This window comes from Hemitrygon akajei, chromosome 3 (genome assembly GCF_048418815.1).
Source record: "Hemitrygon akajei chromosome 3, sHemAka1.3, whole genome shotgun sequence".
Lineage (NCBI taxonomy): Eukaryota > Metazoa > Chordata > Chondrichthyes > Myliobatiformes > Dasyatidae > Hemitrygon > Hemitrygon akajei.
Genome location: NC_133126.1, coordinates 70,169,183 through 70,196,379, shown reverse-complemented (window position 1 = coordinate 70,196,379; position 27,197 = coordinate 70,169,183). Strand labels below are relative to the sequence as shown.

The window sequence follows — 27,197 nt, the reverse complement described above, 5'->3', positions numbered from 1 at the left end:
AGAAGGCATAAGCTCAAAATTGAGGGGTGACCTTTTAGAACAGGGGTAAGGAGGATTTTTTTTAAGCCAGAGTAGTGAATCTGTGGAATGGTCTGCTATTGAGTGAGATGGAGGCCAAGTCTGTGGGTATATTTAAGGTGAAAATTGATCATTTTCTGATTGGTCAGGGCATATGGCAAGAAGGCAGGTGTGTCGTTGCATGAATGAAATCTTTGGAGAAAATTACTGGTAGATACAAGCAGCTTCTTTATTTGACAAAACAAGGTACGGCAGGCATCATATGGAGACAAATATGGCATCATTCGGTGGAAAGGTCTACTGGCCCAACACAAAGGATAATTCCATATTTACAAAGTATAGACAATGCTTTCTTTTGGAACTACATATAAACTTCACACCTCCTGATTCACATCCATACTACAGATGCCAGTTTTGTCTAGACTGGGCTTCATAGCTTTTAGGAATGCATTGTTCCAAATTAAGTCTACAGTACATTTTCAAGGAACAGAAGATTGGTAGCCAAAGCCATATGCTAAATGTAAATGACCTAAACCCAAAAATCACTGTAAAAGGTATATGGGGTTGAGTGGGATCTGTGATCAGCCATGATGGAATGGCAGAGCAGACTCGATGAGCTAAATGGCCTAATTCTGCTCCTATTTTTTATGGTCTTATTTTCAACTGCATTGGCATTGCTCAATACCTCATTATAAACATCCTCATATCATCATTGACCAGTACTGCATGAATTGACCATACAAGGGTTTTCCACCGTCAACTTAAGATAGTCTGATGAAATATTTTTGTATGCAGTTCCAGTAATACTCAAGAATTTTTACTCCAACTAAGATAAAGCTACCTTAATCACCAAAATAAATTTTACTCCCTTCACCCTGCGTGCATCATCTGTGACTTGTCCTTCACCTCCACATCAAGGCCAGCATCTCCCAAGCTTGCTCTTTTCAAACCTGGGACAAGAGCAGCAGGAACACGTTTGCTCCACAATTTGCAAGTCCAAAACCATCTTGGATCCTTCTACCTTCCAATATAGCTGGTTTGGAATCCTGGAATTCTTTCCTGCCTTCCAGTATAGTACAACTTGCACCACAAAAACAGTACAATTCAAGAAGTTGGCTCATTATCTCTTTCTGTGATTGTGTAGGGCAATGATTTCAGACTTGTGTAGTCCACACCCTGTAAAAGAGCGGCATGAAACTATGTTTGGTTTGTATGAGCTAAGTTAAATATATTCATGAGATTTTTTTTGTCAGAAAACTGTTGCATGCAATGTTCAAAATTCAAAATTAGGGAAATCAAGCTGAAAGTATATCTTACCTTTTATTTTTAAAAAATGGTTGTTTTGTGCATACACTGGAAGCAAATTTGTTATTGTATTGGGCTTCTATTTCCTCAACTGCATACTGCTGTTTCAGAATCTAATTAGACTTTATCACCTTGAATCTGTGTATCTTTTGAAGACATTATCTTAGAAGGCTTCAATGTATCAATATTTAAGCCTTAAAGTAGCTTTTGCTGTCATTTTCCTAAAATGAGTAAATTTTAGCATTTTTTTAAAGTGAAATTTCATAAGCCTTGCTATTAAATCCACTGAGGGAGATTGATCTTTTGCAGATATTTTTAAAGCTGCTTTGTTCAAATACCAACTTGTTTACACCATTGCCATTCTCTTGGACTGAGAGAACTGTTGCTGCAAGACTTCGCTAATATTTCTGCAGTATTCAATACTCCAGCCTTTGATGCAACTCTGCTTGGTAATCTGCCTCACTGGCATTGTGTTGTGCAATTGTACTTTGATCCATCACAATATGGGCACTGCACCTTCAGTATTGGCATCTCTTAAACATGTGCAGTCACGTTTGGTGTATCTTTGATGTATCTAGGTCTAGTATCTAGATGCCGCTTTCTTTATATTACCTGCAAACATGGAATAAGTTTCTATATTCCTGCTCTGGTAATTTTCTGCATTGCTCTTTCCAAATGCCAGTTCAGGCTGAAAGCCAAGATGTATAAGTATCGGTGGTTTATTTAGCTCAGAAGAGTGTTTCCAACTTCACATTTCAGCCACCAAGAAGACTTAATTCCACTGCTGCAAAGCTGCTTCTGACAAGTCTCTTCACACTGGGATATCTTTACTTCAGTATGGAATTTTCTCCAAGGGTGAAAATTATGTGTAAAACTAGGTTATTTCTGCCCTAACTTGCATAAGATTGGACATGATTTTGTGCAGTCAACCAAAAGAGTAGAAAATAATTGTTTATATTCTACTTTGCATTAAAATATATATTAATCTATTTGCAAAGGGTATTAAGGTGATGAAAGTGGGTGCATTTCAAAGCAATGAGCACCTTAATAAGTAGAGGCCTCAAAATTATGGAAATTACTTAAATGCAATAAATAATTCTCAAATGAGTTTATCTATAAATAAATCTGTGTTGCCCTTAAGGCATTTATTTAGCTTTATTACATTTTCGCTTTAGTAATTCGTTTGTAACTATTTTTTAGTTAAAGTTGAGGTTGATAACTACGTTGCAGTTTGTCGAAGGTAAATTCATTATCTGTGATGTTTCGCAGCATGCGATGACGTCACACCCGGTTTTGCCGCGTCTTGTGGGTAAATACCGGTTTGGAGAAACGGGAAGGCGGGGGCTTGTGTGTGCAGGATCAGCGCGAGAAAAGTTCCATTTCTATGCATTAAGAAACATCATAGAAGCAACGCCATAAGTTCATATGACAGTCGGTATGTTGAAGTAAAAATGTTAACCCTGATTCTGTTAAAAGAAATGACGGTTGATAAAGTTTATTTTCTTGTGCTGTTGAAAGCATTGCTGGCAAGTTTGTGTTGAAGTGTATTTAAAGTTGTTGATGGCGTAGGAAGATTCTGACTGTATGTTGTACTTTAATTAGACTTTAATGTAATATAGTTTGTTGTAGTTTTATTTTTACAAGTATTTATGATGTAAATGTGATGCCAAGAAGGAAACATACTGTATATATTTTGTATTGTTTTATCAACAGTTTTCACCATACGTTAATGTGGAAGAGTGAGCAGTAAATAGTTAATCTTACTGCGATCCTGTCCTCATTGGCTACGGTTTAACTTGGTGTTTAGCTCAGAGTTTCTAAACCCTGCACGAGAACACTACAAAATCATTCATTATTCTTTGTTCCTAAGAAGCCTCATTCTTATTTTTGTGGGTTCTAAGACAATTGATAAGGTCAGTGTGGGAATTGCAGACTCATTCCACAGGAGGTGATTAATAGAATGATTTGGTGGATAGTTCATGAGGTGCTGCCTCTGTGTACTCCTGATCATTAGACCTATGATGATTCTGAAGTGTACCCTGTATTCTCCTTCGGCAGTTTAAGTTTCCAGATCCGCAGATTCCCATGAGTTGGTGGGGATATTGTTTTCCTCTAGCTACGTGGTAACCTGCTCCTATGTAAACACTGAAAATAGTTTCTATTTAGAGAGTTTGGTGTTGAAAATGTGAATAGAGTGGCCAACTCTGTGAGCTGGCATAGGGCACTGATTTTTTTAAACTTTCCACTGAATATGGAAGAACTAGCAGAAATATTAATGTATCTCTCAAGAGCTTTGAGCCTCCTGTTAGAGGGTGTCAAGATCTCAGATAATATAAGAGAGCAGGGATCATTTTTGGCTGGTAAAGAAAAGTTTTGTGCTGGAATCGATGACCACATAAAATACCACAGTGGAAATTAATTGTGCTTGTTGCACATCGCAGACAGTTTTGAGAGGGAACTGATTTTTCAAGATTGTTTAATGTCACTTCCAGTACACAAGTGTAAAGGAGAATGATATAATTGTTACTCTGGATCTGATGCAGCTCAATTAAAAAAATAAAATGAAGAACACAATAATAAAAACACAATAAATATAAATATATAAAATAGCTTACCTACATAGATTGTATCTACATTAAGTGAAGCTAGGTACAGGAGATAAATAAGGTGACTGATACAAAATGATAAACTAGTGGTGGTAGGGGGAGTGGTGGGGTGGGTTAATGAGTGTTAATCAGCCTTATTACTTGGGGAAAGTAACTGTTTTGTGGTGTCTGTTGTTCCTGCCAACGATGCTGCATAGCCTCCTCTGTGATGGAAGTGGGACAAACAGTCCATGCGCAGGGTGGCTGGGGTCCTTCATCGGAAAGATTTCCTGTTTGTGTATGATGTGTCTAGGACCATGAGAGGCTGTGCAAGATGTGAATCCCAGGAACTGGAAACTGCTCACAGTTTACACTACTGTGCTGCCGATGTAGAGAGGGGTGTGAATGGTACAAGTTCTCCTGAGATTGATAACCATTTTTCCTTTGACTTGTTGACATTGAGGAAGAGGTTATTTGCCTGGCGCCAAGCCTCAGGCTCTTCCACTTCCTCTCTGTAGGCTATCTCGTTGTTGTTGATGATGAACCTCACCACTGTTGTAAAAGTTTATAACTGATGCTATTTCAGAGTTGAGCAGTTGTTTTTTTTCATTTGTGCTGGTTGAATGACTTCATCCATCTTGTGTGAATAAAACAGCACAAGCTCTTGGATGGTGTTTTCTTTTTTTTGTAATTTATTTTTATTGAAGTTCATCATCAAATAAACATTTCCATAAGATGTATTTCAGATATTGTACATATATATAGTCATATATGCCCCAAATCTCCACATAATATTTATCTGAGGTATACACTTTATAGAAAAGAGAGGAAAGAAAGAATAAGCGAAATGAACCTTGTTACAGATCCCAGAGCTCCAAATGCGTTTACAATCTTAAACAATCCATTGGTAGCAGATCATTTGGGACTTGCAATTCCTCTCTGTGGAACAATATTTTAAGACTTCGCTATTCCCCAGAGGTGATCTGACGAAGAATCCCTTGGTGTTTGGAACCTGGAACGCATTCTGTGATTAGGTGGTGGAAGCACGTACTCTCATAATATTAAGAAGTTTCTGAATGAATACTTGAATCACCAAAGCATGGAAGATAAAGGTCAGTGCTGGTTAAGTAGGTTAGTAGTGATGGGTAAACCACTAGAAGAACTTAGCTGGTTGAGGATCTGCATTAGTACTGGTTGTTTAAATGTAAAATAGCCGTTGTAAATTGGTGAGAAGAGTGAGGTGAGGGACTGCTGTGAGAATGGGGTGGGGGAGTGGGTTGGAGGGAATGATGGGTAGATGTAGCTAAGTGGGGAAAGGAGAAGGGTACAGACAGATTAGTAGGTGATTAGTGGAACCAGATAAGGGAATAATTGGCAGATGGAACCAGTGAGGAAGGTAATAGTAAAGGTGAATGAAAGGAGAAATAAAAATGGGGAGTTTGTCAACTTTCCATCCCCTCCCCCAGCTCTATTCCATCTGCTCATCATCGCCTGTTAATCCGACTTATCTATCACCTACCAGCTTCTGTCTCACATCTCCCTCTAATTTCTGTGTCTAGACTATCTTGTTCTCCACTCAGGTCTGAACCTGAGAAGTCTACCATCCTTTTGCCTCCACAGATGCTCAACCCACTGAGTTCTTCTAGTTTATCTTTTGCTCCAGTTTCCTATCATTAGCATAGATGGGTTCTTGATGGTGGACTTGGTAAGCCAAAGGGCCTATTTCTGCACTGTTTGACTACTCTTCTGCCCACTAAGATCTCAACCCTTTTCTTATAAACTGCTCCTTAATGTCCTGTATTTTATATTCTGTGCCAGTGTATTTTTTAGAATATTTCCTGAAGTGAAAGGCCTTGCATGAATGTGCACGTAGCTGCAGAAACGTTGGCACATAAGGTAAACCCATCAGTTTACCATTAATGGACACATTAGGATGCGCTTTATAAACTACGGCTCAACATTCAATACTATCATCCCCTCAAAAACTAATCAATAAGTTCAACCTTGGCCTCAATACCTCCTTCTGCTATTGGATCCTGGACTTCCTCACTTGCAGACCACAGTCAGTTTGGATTGGCAACAACATCTCCTACCCAACCTCGGTCAGCATAGGAGCGCTACAAGGCTGTGTGCTTAGCCCCCTGCTGTATTTGCTTTACACTTAGACTGTGTGGCTACTAATTTGCAGAGCATCTCAAAAAATGTACAACAACAAAAACCTAGGGCAAGTCACTACCCTTCGTACATTCTGTCCTCCACCACCCTGCCCTCTGCCCCAGCACTCTGTGGCACCATGAGCCAGTGGAGCACTCTCTTGGTTACTCAAAACAAGTAAAAACTTCAGTTGAGTTCAGATGTTCTGAAAAATCCCTTAACATATAATTTTGTATCCCTATAACCTGTAGAAACAAAATGATGAATAAGAAGTGTGACAGCATAAAGGTTTGTTGTAACTTAAGCCTTTAGGGTCCAAGTTATTATAGTTATGAAGTGCTGGAGCTTTTTTCTCTGTTGTACGCACCAAACCTGGAGTATAAACACTCGGATATTGAACTCTGCTCCTGAAATGTAATCCTTCATTGTCATTGCACACTCCTCTGCCTTCATCCTTGGCATTTTAAAATTAGGTTCAATTCTGGCTACTAGTTCTAAAGATTTTCCTGCATGAATGACTGATACTTGAATTCTGAAAGTCCGTGTCCTTGTATGAACAAAAACTTACGAACAGCACAATGTTATGTAGCCCCACAGGCCGCCTTCTGGTTATAGAAATGAAGGTTGAACAATGAGTTGAATTTACTCTTGTATTTTCATTGTGAATTTCAGGCCTTTTTTTTTAGGAATAAATGAAGAAAACTCTTAGCTTTTACATAAACACAAAATACACTGCAGATGCTGTGATCAAATCAACACGTCCAAACAAGCTGGAGGAACTTAGCAGGTCGGGCAGCATCCGTGGAAACGAGCAGTCAATGTTCCGGGCCGAGACCCTTCGTCTGGACTGAAGAAGGAGGGGGCAGGGGCCCTATAAAGAAGGTGGGGGGAGGGTGGGAAGGAGATGGCTGGTGGGTGTAATTCCAGAAGTAGTAATTCCCTCCCTCTCCTTTTCCCCCATCCCAGTTTCACTCTGCTTCCTCCTCCAGCTGCTTATCACCTCTCTCATGATTCTGCCTTCTACTACACAATGCTTTCACCTTACATTCCTTCTTCACCTTTCCTGCATATCGCCTCCCTGCTTCCCCTCCCCCACCCCTTGATCTTTCCTCTGATCGGTTTTTCACCTGTCACCCACCAGCCTTCTCCTTCCCACCCTCCCCCCACCTTCTTTATAGGGCTTCTGCCCCCTCCTCCTTCAGTCCTGACGAAGGGTCTCGGCCCGAAACATCGACTGCTCGTTTCCATAAATGCTGCCCGACCTGCTGAGTTCATCCAGCGTGTTTGTAGCTTTTACATAGTTCCTTTCAAATTAACAGATATGGCCATAAATTAGTTCTAAATAAATAGTTTAAAATACTCATAAATTTGATTTGCAAGAGATAACAAGATTTCATGAACATAAGTAGGATCATCATTTATTCCCACTTCGTTTTCCACCTGATAGCTAATTTTCAATATTTTCCATTTTATTTATCCATAATTCCATGTGTTCTCACCTTGCTGAACATCCTCCCATTTTCAAAGCACATTGTTGAAAGCTTTCCGAGATTACGAATACTCCACATCACTAGAGTAGTCTGTTGTGGTTTTCATTTTATGGTTTCACGTTGTCTCTGATTGATCCTATCATTGTGATATCATTCTGGGGGAACGTTGTCTCATTTTTTTAACTGCATTGCATTTGTGGTTTCTAAATGACAATAATCTGAATCTGAATAATCTTTTTCAAGGTATTTTACTCCAAGCTTCATAATAGATTCCAGGTGATTCCATGATAACCAATGTTGATAGCTTCGCATTTTCTCCTTTGCAGTGCGGTCTCAACCGCTATGCTCCATCCACAGGAACCACCGACAGTTTATAGAATGTTGGAAATGGAAGCCAGAGAAATCCGTATCTCCAAAGTCTTCTTAAAACCTCAGGATGCAAATCATTTCAAGTTCACTCGATTCTATAATACCAATTTTTTTGGCTAATACTTGGATTTCTTAAAGTGCCTTATCAATTTAGTTAATTGTTCTGTTTTAGCCTGTCTAAAATTTCCATTTTCTTGCATTGAGAATAAAGTAATAGCAAGAATAAAAGCAATGAAGAAGTATAAATGGAGTTTGCAAAGACACTCATGAAAGGAGCATAATTCTTTTTCAGGTTCACAAAGACCCTGTAAGAAGATCAGAACTTGCCAACTACATTCAAAGTAAATTGGCTCCATTAGGAACCTAGATTTTGTGACTTATTTGTTCCTCCTTTCTGTGTCTGTCTACGAGGTAATTTACATGTTTTTTTTGAAGGTGCATTACTTTTATCTCATCTCTTTTAACAGTCAAATAGTTGTTTAAGAACAAGTTGGTAACAATTCCCCTGAATACTACAGTGCCTAAAATTGGTGACAATGATAAAATGCTGTATATATAGTGTCAGGTGTCCAGTATTTGTAGATGGGTGAAAAAAATATCCACACTTAATCTATTGCTATTGTAGAGGTAGACTTGACCCAGTATAGGGGTAAGTTTGGTCTGCACCTCCAAGGTGACTTGAAGCACATTGCCAAGCTAATTTGCACCCTCATTTGCCTCGGGACACCAAACAGCACTTCCTCTGTGATCTGTATAGGGTCTATGATCTCACTGCTGCTATGCCCCATTTCCATAGACACTATGACCATCTCCTGAGTAAATAGTGATGCAAAAAAAAAAATCCATTGTAGATGTCCCCCACCTCTTTAGGTTCCACACATAGATTGCCACTCTAATCTTGCAAAGGACCAATTTTTTCCCCCTGCTAACCTTTTGCTCTTAATATATCTGTAGAAGCCCTTTGGATTCTCCTTCACCTTGTCTGCTAGAGCAACCTCATGTCTTCCTTTACCCCTCCTGATTTCCTCCTTAAGGTTTTGTCTTGCATTTTTTATACTCAAGTAATTCATTTGTTCCTACATGCGTATACTAGCTGTGCACCTCTTTTTTCTTAACCAGGGCCTCAATATCTCTCAAGCTAAGGTTCCCTAAACCTTTTATCTTTGCCTTTTACTCTGACAAGAACATACAAACTCTGTACTCTTGGAATTTCATTTTGAAGGCCTCTCACTAAGCACAATTTTGCCTGAAAACAACCTGTCTCAATGTACAGGTTTGCTTGATTCTTTCTGATACCATCAAAACTGGCCTTTGCCAATTTGGAATTTAACCCGATTACCAGTCCTCCCTCCATAATTAAAACTAATAGTGTTATGATCATTAGATGCAAAGTGTTCTGCTACACAAACTTCTGTCATTTGTCCTGACTCATTCCCTAATAGATCTAATACCATGCTCACTTACATTGGAACTTGTATAATGATTGAGGAAAGTTTCCTGAACACATTTCAAGTCATAGAGTCATAGAAAAGTGCAGCACAGAAACAAGCTCTTTGACTCATCTAATTCGTGCCAACCCCTTTAAACTACCTAGTTGTATGCAGCTGCTCCCAGACAATGTACCTATCCAAACTTGTCTTAAATGTTGAAATCAAGTTTGCATGTACCAAATGTACTGGCATCTCGTTCCACAGTCACAACTCTGAGTGAAGAAGTTTCCCTTCATGTTCCCCTTATTCACCCTTAACCCATGACGTCTAATTGTAGTCCCACCAAACCTCCGAGGGAAAATGCCTGCTTGCATTTACTCCTCATAATTTTGTACACTTGTATCAAATTTGCCCTCAATCTTTAATGTTCCAAGGAATAAAGTCCTAACCTATTCAATCTTATAACTTGGGTTCTCCAGTCCTGAAAACATCCTTGTAAATTTTCTTTGTACTCTTTTAACTTTGTTTACATCTTCCTGTAGGTAGGTGACCATAATTGCACACAATACTACAATATCTTGTACAACTTCAACATAATATCTCATCTCCTGTACTCAATAATTTGATTTATGAAGGCTAATATGCCAAATGCTTTCTTTATGGTCCTATCTACCTGTGCCACCACTTCCAATGAATTATGGACCTGTATTTCCAGATCCCTTTGTTCTGCTGCACTCCTCACTGTTGATTACACTTCAATCTGGGTGTCATCTGGCAGATCCGTTTAACCACATTATCATCCAGATCATTGATATTAATGACAAATAACAACGGATCCCTCACCGACCCCTGTGGCACTCCACTGGTCACGGGTTTCCAGTCGGAGAGGCGCCACAGGGCCCAATGGAACACCTTGTCAGGCCCTGAGGATTCATCCATCCTAATTTGCCTCAAGACAGCAAACACCTCCTCCTCTGTAATCTGTATAATGTCAATGACCTCACTTCCATAGACTCTGTGTCTGTTTCCTGAGTAAATATAGATGCAAAAACATATCCATTTTAGATCTCCTCCATCTCTTTTGGCTCAATGAATATATTACCATTCTGATCTTCCAGAGGACTAATCTTGTCCCTTGCAATCATTTTGCTCTTACCATATCTGTAGACTCCCTTCGGATTACTTTGCTAGGGTAACCTCATGCCTTCTTTGCCCTCCTGAATGGTTTCATAAGGGTTTTCTTGCTTTTCTTATACTCCACAAGTGCCTCATTTGTTCCTACCTGCCTATACCTGCTATGCACCTCCTTCTTATTTCTGTCACCCACAAAGTGAACAAGAACAAGATCAGCTAAATTCTTCAAAGCAATTGCAGTCTTACCTTCAAGATCCCTAACTCTGTGTGTCTAATCACCAGTGATTTATTTATGAATGAAAAGATTTTTTTAAATTTCTAAAATCTTCAGCAAGGAAGTCTGCAGAACTGAGTCCCTTGCTTCTCTTGCATACAGATGTCTGAGACTTCAAATCTTAGTTTAACTTGGGCATTTTTTTTGTCACGTTATCTTCATTGTTATAAAGTTTTCTTGAGGGAAAAGCCAAGGCATAGTCAAATAAATCTGTAGGTCGTGATTTGTTCAGTTAAATCTATGATCGAGCTCTCATTACTTCAATGTAAAGCCATGAGGAAATGGACCCCCCTACTCAGTCTCGTGAAGTTTCCAGTGTAAAGTTGGCAGAGATCATTGAACTGCTCTTGGTGAGATTGGGACATTAACACGTGCAGAGATATCCTGTACTTGTTAGTAATTGTATGGGGAAGCATACAGTTTTCCATGAAATTACTTGAATCTCTACCCCTCCCCCACACACCCTTTCCGTATGTGAGATATCGTATCATCTACTGTTACTTGATTTTTCCTTCTCTTCCAATTGGTCTGGTTCTTTCAAATTGTAATCTGTAATGTTGCAACATCCTGATGCTCTTCAACAAGCTAATTGAGGAGCTTTACGGATGATGTAGGTGTGTTCAAGTACTTGAGATAATTCTGAAAGAAACGTCGGTCATAGAACCAAATAGGAATGAAGAGAGTAAGAAAACAAGATGAAAAACACCAAGATGCAGAAAAAACCATGTACAGAGAACTTTAGAAGAGAGGCCAACAAATAGTAAATGGTTTCCTTCATGGATGCACTGGTTTTATATGTAGTTTTTTAAATTATGGAAGTGTTGCCTTCTTGGACAGTTGTTCCGATCTGTAAAGCAATAGGCAAGCAAACACGCTCAAAGTCGAATTTTTGTCATATGCACAGATGCAGTGATAAACTTGCCACTGCATCACAGGTTCATACCAATTAAAAGGAAAATAACTGATAAAGGCAATATTTGACTTGTCTGTTTCCACTTAAAATCCTTTTAAGTCACAGAAAAATGATTTGTGCTGAAAGTTAGTTAAACAGATGGAAAATTAAATGTGGTAAATTGATGATGCACTGACCCGCTTATTGCTGTCTACTTCAGCTAATGTCTACAAATGCAAGACAAGCATCTAGTGTCTGTTCTTAACATGGTTTCGAAAGCATTAGTCTAATTAAGACATCCAGCATTGGAAACAAAATCTAGACATGATCTAAGAAGCAAGAAGTCAGAGCACTATGTTTTATGGTTCAATTTTTTTTCTAGTTCTAATTATAAAAAGCAAGCACTACCTGTCAGGACTTTCAGTGGAGCTTGATGAGATTGTTTGGTGTTTTAGGCACTCAGAAGAGGCCAATAAAAAACAGACTGGCTGTTGTTGGAGTAAGATGAGTTTAGAATGGGGAATTGAGGATTTGGTGAGTAGAGGCTTTTGGGGGTGGGGTAAGCCACCAGAAGCCATGGTACTTGTTCCACCAGCAACATAAGTAGGAGGAGTTTCTGAAGAGGGAATATAGAGAGCTAGATAGGGAGATGAAAAGCAGAATCACAAGGGGAGTCTCTAGGTTGCTGTCTGTGTCATATGCCAATGAGAGAAAGAATAGGATGATTGGCAGATGAATGTATGGCTGAAGTGTTGGTGCAGCAGGCAGGGATTCACATCTGTGTATCACTGGGATCTCTTCTAGGGGAAGGTATGATCTGTAAGAAAAGGACAGGTTAAACCTGAACTCGGGGGGGGGGGGTGGGGGTGGAGACACATTGGCAATATCCTAGCAGGCAGGTTTACTAGAGCTATTGATGAAGGTTTAATTTAGGTTGGCAGGAGGATGGGAGCCAGAGTGATCGGTCAGAGGATGAGGAGGTTAGTGTAAAGGTAAATACAGCACCTTGAGAGACTTTGAGGAAGGATAGACAGTGGATGGGGCCTGTACTCACTGGAATTTAGAAGAATATGTGGGGATCTCATTGAAACATACCGAATGTTGAAAGGATGTGGAGAAGATGTTTCCTCTGGTGGGTATATCCAGAACTAGAAAGCATAACCTCAAAATTAAGGGGAAACCTTTTGGAACAAGTGTAAGGAGGAATATATTTAGCCAGAGAGTAGTAAATCTGTGCAATACTCTGTCACAGATGACAGTGGAGGCCAAGTCCATGGGTACATTTAAGCTGGAAGTTGATTGTTTCCTGATCGGTCAGGGTGTCAAAGGATATGGCAAGACTGCAGGTGTATGGGGTTGAGTAGGATCCGAGATCAGCAATGATGGAATGGTGGAGCAGACTTGATGGGTTGAATGACCTAATTCTGTCCCATGCCTTATGGTTTTATGGTCTAACTGCAGCCAATTGGATGGGTTGAAATGTGTCTATTTTCGTGCAAGAAATATCAGGAACAAGGATAAAATTAAACCATGGATCAATACATGGAGCTATGATGTTGTGACTGTTAGAGGCTTGGCTGTCACAAGGGCAGGAATGGCTGCTAAATGTTCTAGGGTTTAGATGTTTCAATGTGGATAAGAAGGGAGGTAAAAAAAAAAGTGGGGGAGTGACATTGCTAATCAAAGATAGCATCATAAATGCAGGAAGTAAGAATGTTGTGGAGGGATCATCTACTGAATTAGAGTGGGTGGAAGTCAGAAATGGGAAGGGAGTAATCACTCCATTGGAAATATGCCCACCTCACTCACCCACCCAATAGCAACAGAGACTGAGAAACAGATATGGAGTCAGATTTTGGAAAATGACAGGGTTGTTGTCTTGAGTGATTTGAAGCTCCCTGATAGTGATTGGGACCTCCTCAGCACAAAAGGTTTAAATGGGGCAGGATTTGTTAGGTGGGTCCAGGAATGATTCATAACACAATATGTAGACAGGCTGAGTAGAGAAGAGGCTATACTGCATCTGATACTAGACGAAGAATCTGCAGTGGTGACAGATCTTTCGTTTGGCAATAACTTTGGAGACAATGACCATAGATTCTTGACTTATACCAAGCCTTGGGCAGGGAATATAAGAACATTAGAAATAAGAGCAGGAGTAGGCCATCCGGCCCATCGAACCTGCCCCGCCATTCAATAAGATCACGGCTGATCTGTCCATAAACTCAGCTCCATCTACCTGCCTTTTCCCCATAACCCTTAATTCCCCTACTACTGTATGTAAATACCTATCTAACCATATCTTAAATACATTTAGTGAAGAAGCCTCAACTGCTTCCCTGGGCAGAGAATTCCACAGATTCACCACTCTCTGGGAAAAACAATTTCTCCTCATCTCCGTCCTAAGTCTTCTCCCCTGAATCTTGAGGCAATGTCCCCTAGTTCTAGTCTCACCTACCAATGGAAACAACTTTCCTACTTCTATCTTATCTATCCCTTTCAAAATTTTGTATATTTCTATAAGAGCCCCTCCCATTCTTCTGAATTCCAGAGAGTATAGTCCCAGGTGACTCAATCTCTCCTCATAGGTTAACCCCTTCATCCCTGGAATCAATCTGGTGAACCTCCTCTGCACTGCCTGCAAAGCCAGTATATCCTTCCTCAAGTATGGAGACTAGAACTGCACACAGTACTCCAGGTGCGGCCTCACCAGTACCCTGTATAGTTGCAGCATGACCTCCCTGCTCTTGAATTCATTCCCTCTAGCAATGAAGGCCAAAATTCCATTTGCCTTCTTAATGACCTGTTGTCCCTGCAAGCCAACTTTTTGCAATTCATGAACAAGCACTCTCAAGTCCCTCTGCACAACAGCATGCTGCAACCTTTCACCATTTAAATAATAATATGTTCTTCTATTATTCCTTCCAAAGTGGATGATCTCGCATTTACCAACAGTGTATTCCATCTGCCAGACCTTGGCCCACTCACTTAACCTATCTATATCCCTCTGCAGACTCTCCACATCCTCTGTACAATTTGCTTTTCCACTCAGTTTAATGTCATCAGCAAATTTTGCTACGCTACACTCAGCCCCCTCTTCCAAATCATCAACGTAAATGGTAAACAGCTGCGGGCCCAGCACAGACCCCTGCGGCACCCCACTCACCACAGACCGCCAACCGGAGAAACACCCATTTATACCAACTCTCTGCCTTCTATTGGTTAACCACTCCACTATTCATGCCAATACACTTCCTCTGACTCCATGCATCCGCATCTTATTTATAAGTCTCTTGTGTGGCACCTTATCGAACGCCTTCTGGAAATCCAAGTATACGACATCCACCTGTTCCCCTCTATCCACTACACTCATTATGTCCTCAAAGAACTCCAGTAACTTTGTCAAACAGGACCTTCCCTTTCTGAATCCATGCTGCATCTGTCTAATGGAACCACTCCTTTCTAAATGTTTCACTATTTCTTAATGACAGCTTCAAGCATTTTCCCGACTACAGATGTTAAGCTAACTGGCCTACATTCGTCTTTTGCTTACATCCTTTTTTAAAAAGTAGCATGACATTTGCTGTCCTTCCAATCTGCCAGGACCTGCCCAGAGTCTAGAGAGTTTTGGTAAATGATTACCAATATGTCTACTATAACCTCTGCCCATTCCCTCAGTACCCTTGGATGCATCCCACCAGGACCAGGGGACTGATCTACCTTCAGACCCTCTAATTTGCTCATCAGTATCTCTTTAGTGGCAGTGATTTTATCGAGGTCCTCACCTCCCATGTCATCCTTCTTTGGCATATTAGACGTGTCCTCCACCGTGAAGACTGACACAAAGTAGTTGTTCAATGCCTTAGCCATTTCCTTATCACCCAATATCAGTTTCCTCTTCTCGTCTTCAAGGGGCCTACGTTGACTTTAGCCACCCTCTTCCGCTTTATATATTTATAAAAAAACTTTTGCTGTTTTTATATTTTGTGCTAATTTTTCATACTCTATCTTCCCTTTCCTTGTTCCTCATTTAGTTGTTCTTTGTTGATTTTTAAAGTTTTCCCAATCCTCCAGTCTGCCACTACTCTTTGCGACTTTATACGCATGAATTTTTAATTTGCCGCTATCTTTTATTTCCTTAGTTATCCAAGATTGGCTCTCCCCACTCTTACTGTCCTTACTTATGACTGGAATATACTTTTGTTGAAGAAGAAGAAGAAGAGCCCTTAACTCGGCAGTGGAGTTATCGGGGCATCGTCATGACGGTGTTTCCGTAGCAAGCTATTCTTGTTTTTATGAGGCCGAGTTGCTAGCTCGACGCTCAACCTGTCTTGGGTTCGAACTCAGGAACCTTCGCTCTGGAGTCTGGCGCTGATATTATTGCGCCTCAAAGCGGGACATACTTTGAGCACTTGAAAAATCTCTTTTAAGGTATTCCATTGTTCCTCAACTGTCCTACCAAATAGCCTATGCTCCCAATCCACATTAGCCAACTCCTCCCTCATCCCGTTGTAGTCTCCCTTGTTCAAGCATAATACACTAGTTTTAGATCTATTTCATCCTCCATCTGTATGTGAAATTCAATCATACTATGATCATTCTTTCCAAGAGGATCCCTGACTACGAGTTTGTTAATCTTACCTGTCTCATTGCACAGGCCTAGATCTAAGATAGTATTTTCTCTTGTAGGTTCACTAATGTGGTGCTCAAAAATGCCATCATGGATGCATTCTGCGAAGTCCTGCTCAAGACTTCCTTGACCAACCTGACTCACCCAATCTGTGTGGAAGTTAAAATCCCCCATGACATTCCGTTCTTACAAGCCTCAGTTATTTCTTGGTTAATCACCTCTGCCACTGCAATATTTTTATTAGGTGGCCTATAGACAACACCTACCAGTGATTTTTTTTTCCCCTTCACTATTCTTAATCTCTACCCAGATGGACTCAACATTCTGCTCTGTAGATCTTATATCGTCTCTCACAATCGCCTTGATCTCATCCCTAATCAAAAGTGCCACTCCACCTCCTCTGCCTTCCTGCCTGTCTTTCCGTATTACCTGATACCCTTGGATATTTAATTCCCAGTCATCTCCACCTTGCAACCCAGTTTCTGTAATGGCCACTAAATCATATGCCTTGCTACTGATCTGTGCCACAGTTTCACTAACCTTGTTTCTCATACTACGGGCATTTAGATAAAGTGAGCAGATGGTATAAGAAAGTATTTAATGGGGGGGGGGGGGTGGTTGAATTATGATGCTATTCGGCAGGAATTTGGGTGTACGTGCATGGGTTTGCCCATTGAGGCAGGGAAAGGATGAAGGGAACGTTTGCAAGAAATGTGCAACATCTTATCAAGGGGAAGAAAGAAACATATTTAAAAGTTTGGGAAGCAAGGATCAGACATAGCCTGAGGGAGTTAAAGGTAATCAGGAAAGAGCGTAAGTCCATTCAGCTGTAAGGGAACATGAGAAGTGCTTGGTAAGTATGGTCAGGAAAACCGAAGGTGATCTGCATGTACATAAACAACAGCAGCATGACTAAAGTGGGGGTGAGACCAATCGGGACTACATGAGGAAACGTGCCTGGAATCAGAGGATGTAAGGGAGATCCTTTAAGTATTCACCAATGAGAGGGACCTTGAATGTGAGTATAGCATAAAACAGGCTGAAATGCGCGAACGTTTCAAGGTTAAGAAAGAGTGTTGGAACGTTCCTAGGACTCAATGGAATATACCCGAGGTTACTTTGGGAGGTGAAGGATGATTGCTGCACCTTTGGAAATGCTCTTTACATCTTCACTAGCCACAGAGGTACTATTAGAAGGTTGGATGGTAGCAAATACTTTTCCCTTGTTCAAGATAGTTAGGATAATCCTGGTAATTATGGACAAGAGAGTCTTATGTTAGTAGTGGACAAACTATTGGGGAGAATTCTTAGAGACAGGATTTATGAGCACTTGGAGAAGCACAGTTTTTAATTATTAGTCAGAATGACTTTGTGAGGGGCAAGTCATATCTCACATGCCTAATTGAATTATTTGAGGAATTTAAAAACAAACTGATGAAGGTAGGGTCGTGAGTGTGGTGTATATGGATCTGTGGTGAAAAAGGCGATTGACAAAGTCCCCCATGGTAAACTCAGTCTGAAAATCAAGAGGTATGAGTTCCAGGGCAACTTGGCTGCATGGATTCAGAATTGGCTTGTCCACAGAAGGTAAAGGGTGGTACTATTCTACCTGGGTGACCAGTGGCATTCCACAGGGATCTGTTCTGCAATCTCTACTCTTTGTGGTTTTTATATAATGACGCATGAGCAAGTGGCAGGTGGTGTTGTGGAGGGTGTAAATGGTAGATCCTTCAAAGTTGTCACATTCGTTAGTAAGGTGATTAAGAAGGCATATGGTATGTTGGCCTTCATTAATCGGGGGATTGAGTTCAAGAGCTGTGAGGTAATGTTGCACTCTATCAAACCCTAGTCAGATGACACTTGGAGTATTGCTTTCATTTCTGGTCACTTTATTAAAGGAAGGATGTGGAAGTTTTAGAGAGGGTGCAGAGGAGATTTACTGGGATGCTGCCTGGAATAGAGAGCATGTCTTGTGAGGATAATTTGAGCAAACAAAAGCTTTTCCTTTCAAGTGAAAGAGGATGAGGGGGGACTTGATAGAAGACAGAGTGGACAGCTGTAGGCATTTTATCAGGACAGAAATGGCTAATATGAGAGGGCAATTATCTAGAGGATAATTCCGGGAATGAAAGGGTTAACATATGAGGAGTGTCTGGCAGTTTTGGGCCTGTACTCACTGGAATTTAGAAGAATGCGGGATGATCTAATTGAAACCTACTGAATGTTGAAAGGACTAGATAAGGTGGATGTGGAGAGGATATTTCCTCTGGTGCAGGTATCCAGAACCAGAGGGCACAATTTCAAAATTGAGGGATGATCTTTTTAGAACAGTAGTAAGGAGGAATTTTTGTTGCTAAAGAGTAGAATCTGTGGAATTCTCTGCCACAGACTGCGATAGAGGACAAGTCCATAGAGATACTTAAGACAGAAGTTGATTGGTCGGGGCATCAAGGGGTATGGTGAAAGGGCAGGTGTATGGGGTTGAATGGGATCTGGGATCAGTCATGATGAAATGGTGGAGTGGACTCGATGGGCTGAATGGCCTAATTCTGCTCCTATATCTTGTGGTTTAAGCAGGGTTTTTGCACAAAGATAGGCAGCTGTGTGTGCAGCAGCATGGATTATTGGTAGGGTGTGATGAGCTAGCTGAAGTGCAAGGCCAATGATGAAGGTAAGATAATAGCCCCTGTTGTGTCAAACTACTGAATAGCAGAGTTTAGAGATACTGTAAATCCTAAAATATCTAAAGTGGTCATGTCATTTGTGTTGCATTAAATATGTAAGGTTCATCATGAATTATGATCTTGGAGCCTATTTTTGGGGTTACTGAATTTAGATTTTTAAAAAAAATCAGTATCAGGTCAAATGTTATTGATGTGTTGTTAAATTTTGTTTGTGGCAGCAAACAGTGCAATACAGAAATTACCATAAGTTATAATAAAAAATATGTAAAATAGATAAATTGTGAAAATTAGAGCAAAATAGTGAGGTAGTGTTCATGAACACCATGTTGAATGTGCATCCTCAGCCCCCTATACTTCCTCTTCATTAATAGCAATGAAAAGAAGGCATGGTCTATATGGTGAGGGGTCCTCAATGATGAATATCATTGAGTCACCACCTTTAGAAGATGACCTTGATGGTCGGAAGGTTCGTATCCTTTTATTTAATTGATATGTAGTTGTTCAGACACAACAAATTGGCGACAAGTACAAACCTGAATATCAGCAAATGTCACCAACTGCACAGTTATAGGACGACAGACTTTGGAGGAAGGAAGAGAGACGGTGAGAGGAAACAGTGAATCAGTACGAAGAAGACCATCACGGACGTTAACAAAGTAACGCCAGAGTAACTGCATAGTACACAGTGAAAGACACGCGACTAGCAAAGTTGAAGTGAAAATAATGTGACGATGGCTTTAGTTAGGAAAGTAGATGGATTTGATAGCGCTAATGAGGACTGGGAATTGTATATCGAGAGGGTTTAGCTTTATCGTAATGTGAACAACATGATGAGGAAAAGAAAATATCCACACTTATTAGCTTAATGGATGCTAAAACATGCAAGCTCTTACGCAACTTAGTAACTTCTGAAAAGCCAGTAAGCTAGCAGATGTTCGATTTAAATTTTTACATAAGCACTTATGCTCTAAACTGCTGGTAAAAGCTGAGAGATTTAAATTTCACAAAAGGAACCAGCCAAAGAATGAAAGCATTTCTGAATACAATGAAGAACTGCACAAACTTCCTTAATATTATAATTTTAGAGAGAGACTTTCTGATGCATTAAGGGACAGGCTTGTATGTGGCATGTATAGTGAGAGCACTCAAAGAGGCTATTGGCAGGAAGAGACCTAATCAAGAACGGGCATTGACAATTGCAATATCGTTGGACACAGCAGAAATGGATGCATCAGACTTAGAAAAGAAGATTTTAGAATGTGAAATACACAACATGTACCTCAAAGGTACAAGAAGCCAAAAATGTTATTGACGTGGCAAATCCTCCAATGATGCAAATAACTGTTGGTTCAAAGAAAAAAGTTTGCAGAAAGTGTTACAGACAAATCCAAAGTGAGTGCAAGTCAGACAAAAAGCACAACCAAGGAGAAAAACCACACAACAAAAAGTTTCAAACACAAACCAAACAAACACGTAAAGTGATTGAATGTGAAACTGAACCAGACCAACGCAGAGTCTGACAAAGGCATTATGCTTAGAACTGCATAACATTACTGAAGCAGATTGCAAATGAATATGGATCACAATAGATGTGTCTGGTGTAGTACTGAAAATGAAGTTGGATGCAGGGTCAGCTTTGTAATTTCAGAGGTTGACTACAACCAAAATGTTTTCTAAGCTACCATAAGAAAAAAAAGCTTCGTGATATGAAAGACCTACATGGGCAAAAAAAAAGTGCCTCCCAAAGGCAATCTGAAAGTAAGTGTGACGTAAGGAGGCAAAACACAGCAGTTAGAGATTTACGTGTTGTAAAGTGGAGGGCCAATTTTCTGATTTTCAAACGTGAATGGTTGAGAAAAATCCAACTAGACTGGTGCACAATCACAGCTCTCAATGTGATATCAATAGGCAACTGAAGCCCAAGTGGTAGCAATGACCAGAGACCCTTGTATCTGCTTAATAGTAATGAGAAGATGTTTGAGAAGGGTTTTGGTAAACTCAAAGGCACGAAGGCCAGAACTGAGCTGGATGAAGCAGTAACACCAAGATTCCATAAAGTGCTTTAAGCACTGTGTCCTAAAGTGGATGATGAACTTCAGAGCTTGGAGGCATCTGGCATTCTCTCCAAAGTTGAGTGGAGCAATTGGGCCACACCTGTCATCCTGGTGATCAAGAAAGGGAAGGCTGGAGCTGTTTGTGTATACTGGTACCTCAAAGTGAGTATCAACCTTGTGCTATGTACTGCGCAATATCCCTGCTACAAAAAGACATTTTTGCATCTTTGGCAGACAAGGAAAGGTTTTCAAAGATTGACTTGTCAGAAGCCTATCTGCAAATGGAGATTAAGGAGTCAAACAGAAAATTCCTCACAATCAACACTCACAAAGGACTGTTGCAATATAATTGTCTCGTCTTTGGCATTGTATCAGCTCCAGCAATTTGATAAAGAACAATGGACCAAGTGCTCCAAGATATCCCAGAAACATAATGTTACCTGATGACATCATTGTGCCTGGGAAGAATGATGAAGAGCACCTCCAGACCCTTGGTAAAATGCATATCAAGCTGAGTGAATATGGTCTGCGAGCAAAGAGCGAGAAATGTGAGTTTTGAAGAATGAAATCTCATATTGTGGATATGTCATTTACAAGCAGGGCTTACATAAGTCATGAGAGAAGACTGAAGCAGTGTTCAGGCACCCAAACCAGAAAATGTGTCACAACTCAGGTCATACTTGGTAAACTACTATCACCAATTTCTCCCAAACATTGCTACGGTGCTGCACCCATTGAACTCACTGTTGCAGACAGGAGCAAAGTGGGAATGGTTAGAAAGATGTGAAGGTCTTCAAGGAAACAGAGACTAATAACATCAGATGAACTGCTCATGTGTCCCCTTATTGTATTTGTGCAGTTTTGTCACACACTATGAAAGATGGATCTGAATGTCCGAGTGCATTTGCTTCAAGATCACTGACGAATGCAGAACATAACTAGACCAAGAGGCCCTTAGTCTAGTACGGGGATAAAAGTTTAATCCAGTGACAGACCCCCTGCCCCTTGTATACATTTTCAATCCCAGGAAGGGAATCCCAGTGATTACTACCCAGTTGCAACATTGAGTACTTTTCCTAGGAGCCCACTGTTATGACAGAGTTAAGTGGTACCAAACAACACAGCATCACTGACAGCTTATCACCTCCTCCACTATTGACGACTGAAAAAGAAAAGTCTTCATTCTGTTACCCAGCAGAAGAGTCCCACACAGCATTGGTGGACCAGTTGTTGGTAACAAATTCTGAAATGCAAAGCGAAACAAAGAATGACTCGACTTTGTCAAAAGTCTATGACATCACCATGCAAGGATGGCCAGCTGAGGGTAATCCTGCCTCCTGCTCTCTCTCACATGAGTTAACCTCGCCTCCCATGTGCGCGCCCTTACTTAAGTGATATGTAGTTGTGCAGACAGAACAGCAGTGATATAACCAGTTGGAATGCTCTCCAAGGGACGTCAATAGAAATTTGTGGCATTGAATGTAGAGAAAGTAGAGCAGTGGTTAAGCATGTATCTTAGGATGTGCCTATGTTGATTGCCACCATGAAAGTGATATTATTTCCAATCCACACTGGCTGTGGTCTCCCAATGAGGAAGTCAAGGATTCAGTTGCAGAGGGAGTTATAGAGGCCCGGGTTTGAGGCTGTTGATTAGTACTGAAGGGATGATCATGTTGAATGCTGAGTGTAATCAATGAACAGCAGCTTGTCATAGGTATTGCAATTCTCTAGGTGATCCGAAGGTGAGTAGAGAGCCAGTGAGACTGCATTTCTCCTCCCAATTTTATCTCTCATCCCCTTCTGTAAACTTCTCAGGAAAAATTTGTAACTTCTCTGCTCTGGGCTTTCCTTCTTGCTAGCAAGTCTCTCTCATTATTTTGATACTGAATCATTTTGAGATTTGTTCAGTGCTGTGGAAATATATGAAAAGCCAGTCACACTTCCTTGCAAATTGAGAGGATGTGCGTTTTTGAAAAATAAAGCTAACAAAAGAAGTGAAACCACTTAGCAAAAATTTTTGATCTGAATATTATTCAGGGTTTTAGGAATTACCAATAATAATGAATTCCTGGAATAATACGCAATAATTATTGAGATTTATAAAAATCCAGCATATTTCAATGGAGCTCACATGATCTCATTAAGATGTGTGAGGGGTTATCCAATTCAAGAAATTTCATACAGCTCAAAGCTCCTGTAAATTTTCTTTGCAATTCTTTTGATATCCCAAGTTCCCTCTACTGTCTGTCTTCCATTCATTAATAATTAACAGTTGGATTGTGATATTTGAAGGTGTATAGCTTATGTTAGGACCCTTCTCCTGAACTTAAAGTGCCGAATAGAGATGGTCCATAATGATTTGGTCTTCTATTGCTATGGTGAAGAGGTGTTGTGAAACCTTGTATAGTTGCACTGTACATATTTTTGTTATTAATGGAATAGCATTCAAAGGGCAGCAGGAAATGTAACCTGGTTGCAAGCAAGGCAAACTGATTTTATAGCAGATAGAGCACCAGAACATCTCAATTAAATTACTTAAATTGATTCCCTTTAAAATCTTATCTGTTATGTTTCTGTGCATTCAAAGCAAATTTCAATTTAGTGAAGGACAATGGCGCCTCTGAGATTCAAGGTAATGGGATGAGAGTCTGTATCTGACAGCCTTGTATGGATTTGCAGGCACAGAGGTTAGGCAGATACTGTCAAGTTACTACCCACTGAGAAACAATAACACAGAACTGTCTGTGATTTATATAAACACTGCTGCTAATGCCATGGGCATTTAACCTGACAGTCAGACCACTAGTTCAAGCAATTATTAAAGATGCCCAGCAGTGATAGTTTGAGGACCATGGAGGATTCAGGGTTTGGTCTCACAAATAACTTGCTGTTCAATCATAGCATTGTAGTGGATATTGCACTTGCTTTTGTATAATGAATCATAAGATATAGAAGCAGATTACGCCATTTGGCTTATCGAAACTGCTCCACCATTTCATCATGGCTGATTCATTTTCTCTCTCATGCCAACAAATGTGTACATCTTATCCTCCATACCCCTTCCCACTAGTTTCCATAGGTCTCACTTTCTCTGCGACGCCCTTGTCCACTCGCTCCTCCCCACTGATGTCCATTCTGGCACTTATCCCTCCAAGCATGACAAATGCTACACCCACCCCTACAGCTCATCTCTCATCACCATTCAAGGCCCCAAACAGTCCTTCCAGGTGAGTCAGTGTGTGTCTGTTGGGCCCTCGTTTTGTTTCTGTGCTCCTGAGGTAGCCTCCTCGACATTGGTGAAACCCAGTGTAGACTGGGGTACTGCTATGTTGAGCATATTAGCTCTACCTGCAGCAAAAAATGTACTTGCCATGGGCGGGGGGGGGGGAGGGGGAGAAGCATTGCGAAAGGATGAAAGAACAATCGAAACTGCAGCTACTTCAATGACAGGAAACTAGAGGCATGAGGCACTGAGATATATTGAGCCTGATCATACTAGATCGGGAATACTGCTGGAGTTCATTGCGTGGTGCCCACTGGCCCACACTTCCCTGTGCTGGGTAGAGCGCGCTGGTATGCTCCAGTGAAGTACAGCAGGAACTCCAACAGTGGAGCACTGCCTTTTCCTCCAGATCAAAAGGGGATGGCCTTTTGCCAACTCACCATTTGTTGAACTGTTTTTTAAAAAGAAAAGGGTTTAATTAAAATAGTTCAAATGAAAAAATAACTAAATATGGAAAAAAAAATAGTATTTTGATGTCCTGTAAGTTAACTAAACATATCAAGGTAAAGCGAAGATAAAAATAAAATACTCTCCGTATTTTTCTGTTGGCCAGTAAAAAGCTGACTTTGGATTCAGCACTTTAACCCAGTGGTACTCCGAGGCTGAACTCGGCGTTGGAGTGGGAATAGCAGGTGATCGCACTGGACCCCATCTCAGCTGTGTCCCTGTGCAGGTGCAGAAGACAGAAACAAGATGGACAGAAAAGGGGAGATAGACAACAGTTCTTAATGGTTTTGCTGCTGAGCTGGAAGTTATTTCATGGTAGCAATCTCTGCAAATTAAGATATCATTCCAGTGTGTGTAATATCGTGGTGGTATTTCTTATGTCGGGCAAATAGTGCTGGGCATAACAGGAAGATGGTAACATATGACTCCGCTCCCACACCCCGCAATGTGTATTTTGCCATTTAATTCACAGAATCATTTATGCAATTTTGTTTTAACTTTAAAAACTTGATTGTTTAAAGGGTGAATAGTTTAGTGATAATCAGAGCTAAATCTCTCTAGTTCTTTTTGTCCGTGTGACCCCTTCATAATGGTACACTGCAGGCAAATAATTATATTTTATGGGATGGTAACAAAATTCTCCATGCAGAAATTACATTTGGAAATGCAGCTGGTGCAAGCAATGCAGTTGTGAATGGGGATTAATGTTTTGAATATTTGACTAGTACTATCACAAAAGTTGCATTCTGTGGCATGTTGAATTCTTCAGTGTTCTCTGGTTTATGTTCTCATTGTCTATAATAGTTCTGTGCAAGAAGTGGATGTGGAGGCTTCAGGCTTGGGATGAAAGTTAAAAGTTTACCCCACTTTGGGGGGAAAATCTGGCACAGTTTTGAGGAGAAGTGGTTGATTGCTGGACCTTTGGGAAGCTCATTGATAGACTTCAGTCCCCTTCAAAAGGTGATAATAGATGAGGGGCTGCTGAGGTGCTTCAGGTTGGTGTTTAGAAGCTTCCTGTTTTAGATAGTGCTGCCCAGCGACTAACTTACTGCCTGTTACACTACTGGCGTTTAGGGCAGCAATGAAAGTCCTCCATCTCTGTCTGTCCATACAGCCACTTGCAGATATAGAAGGATTTTTCATTGTTGTTTCTGTAATAGTTTATTTTTACAAGTCAGGGTTGTTGTCCCTGAGCTGAGCCCCCAAACCTGGAGGGCCAATGGACCAATCTTAGTCTGGCCTCTACTCTTTGACCTTTCTGGCATGGGTGACACTACCAAGAGCCAAAGCATAAGGCCCTGACTCCAGCCAACTTGGCTCTCTGGGTCACTGAGGCACCAACACTCCAAACCCTGCAACAAGGTTGTGGCCCTTTTGGAGTCTGGCAGCTACTTATCAGTGGCAAAATACTAAAGAAAATACACCTTATTAATAACAATCACCATTAGCAATGGAGAAGCGTGCAGAGATGAGGCTAGGTGAGTAGAGGCAGAGATGAAGATGAGGCCTGGTGAAGGCAAGCGGTGGTGGGAAGAGGAGGAGGAAGAAGCAAGGAAAGTCCAAATATCTGATCAATTTAAGCGCCAGGCCGAATTGGAAAGGTTAGGTATGGGTGAATCATGGTGGTGGAGTCCAGGCCCCAGAATGGTCTGAGAGCAAGAAATGACCTGATGTTTAGATGATTTAAGCACCGGGCCAGATTGAAAAGGCTAAGGTGTTGGGACCAGAGGCAAGGAACGAGCCGGTTCTGCTTGCTGTGTTTACTCAGCTCTACATTGAACTGAGGCTTTGGCCTGCTCTGGCTGCTGTGATGCCTGGCTTCGTGTCTTTTGTAAAACTTCAGTTCTGAATGCTATTTGCTTACTTTTATTGTTTGCGTGATTTTCTCTTCTCTGCACACTGGGTGTTGATGGTCTTATTCTAATGGGTTCTTTTGGGTTTCTTTGTTTTGTGGCTGCCTGTAAGGAGCTGAGTCTCAAGGTTGTTTAATGTATACATACTTTGACAATAAATGTACTTTGAAGAGTTTGAATTTTATTTTCTTTGTCAGGGAAAAGCACAGAGCTATCATGTTTTCATAAAATTCTTTGATCAACGTCGCTAAAAGCAGATTAACCAGATTCCCATCACTGTTTTTTTGTGGGGTGACGATATGTGCCAAATGCTGCAGTGTGAGATAGAAATAAGATTATTGTACAATTGTGATCTTTTCATTGAACAAATTCTTTTATTTTGACTTGAAAAGTTATTATTCAAATTTCTGAATTTAAAAATGGTGCACTTAGCTTTTGTAAATGTTGAGTTTGTGGTCCATGTGTATTTTACACTCACTGCATTTATTTGGAAAGAGGAAAAAGTGATGCAGTGGCGTGCTTCCAAAAGCAACTGCACACGATCAAATATCAACTTGTTTTGTATGGAACTTGAACAGAAAATCAAATGCCTAAA

At 40.6% G+C, this 27,197-nt stretch overlaps 1 protein-coding gene across 1 annotated transcript in view; it reads left to right on the top strand.

The window, feature by feature from the left end:
• LOC140725089 (uncharacterized) overlaps nt 1–27,197 on the top strand; it is a 133,672-nt gene that overhangs the window by 33,322 nt on the left and 73,153 nt on the right. The gene's annotated exons all lie outside the window — the stretch shown is intronic.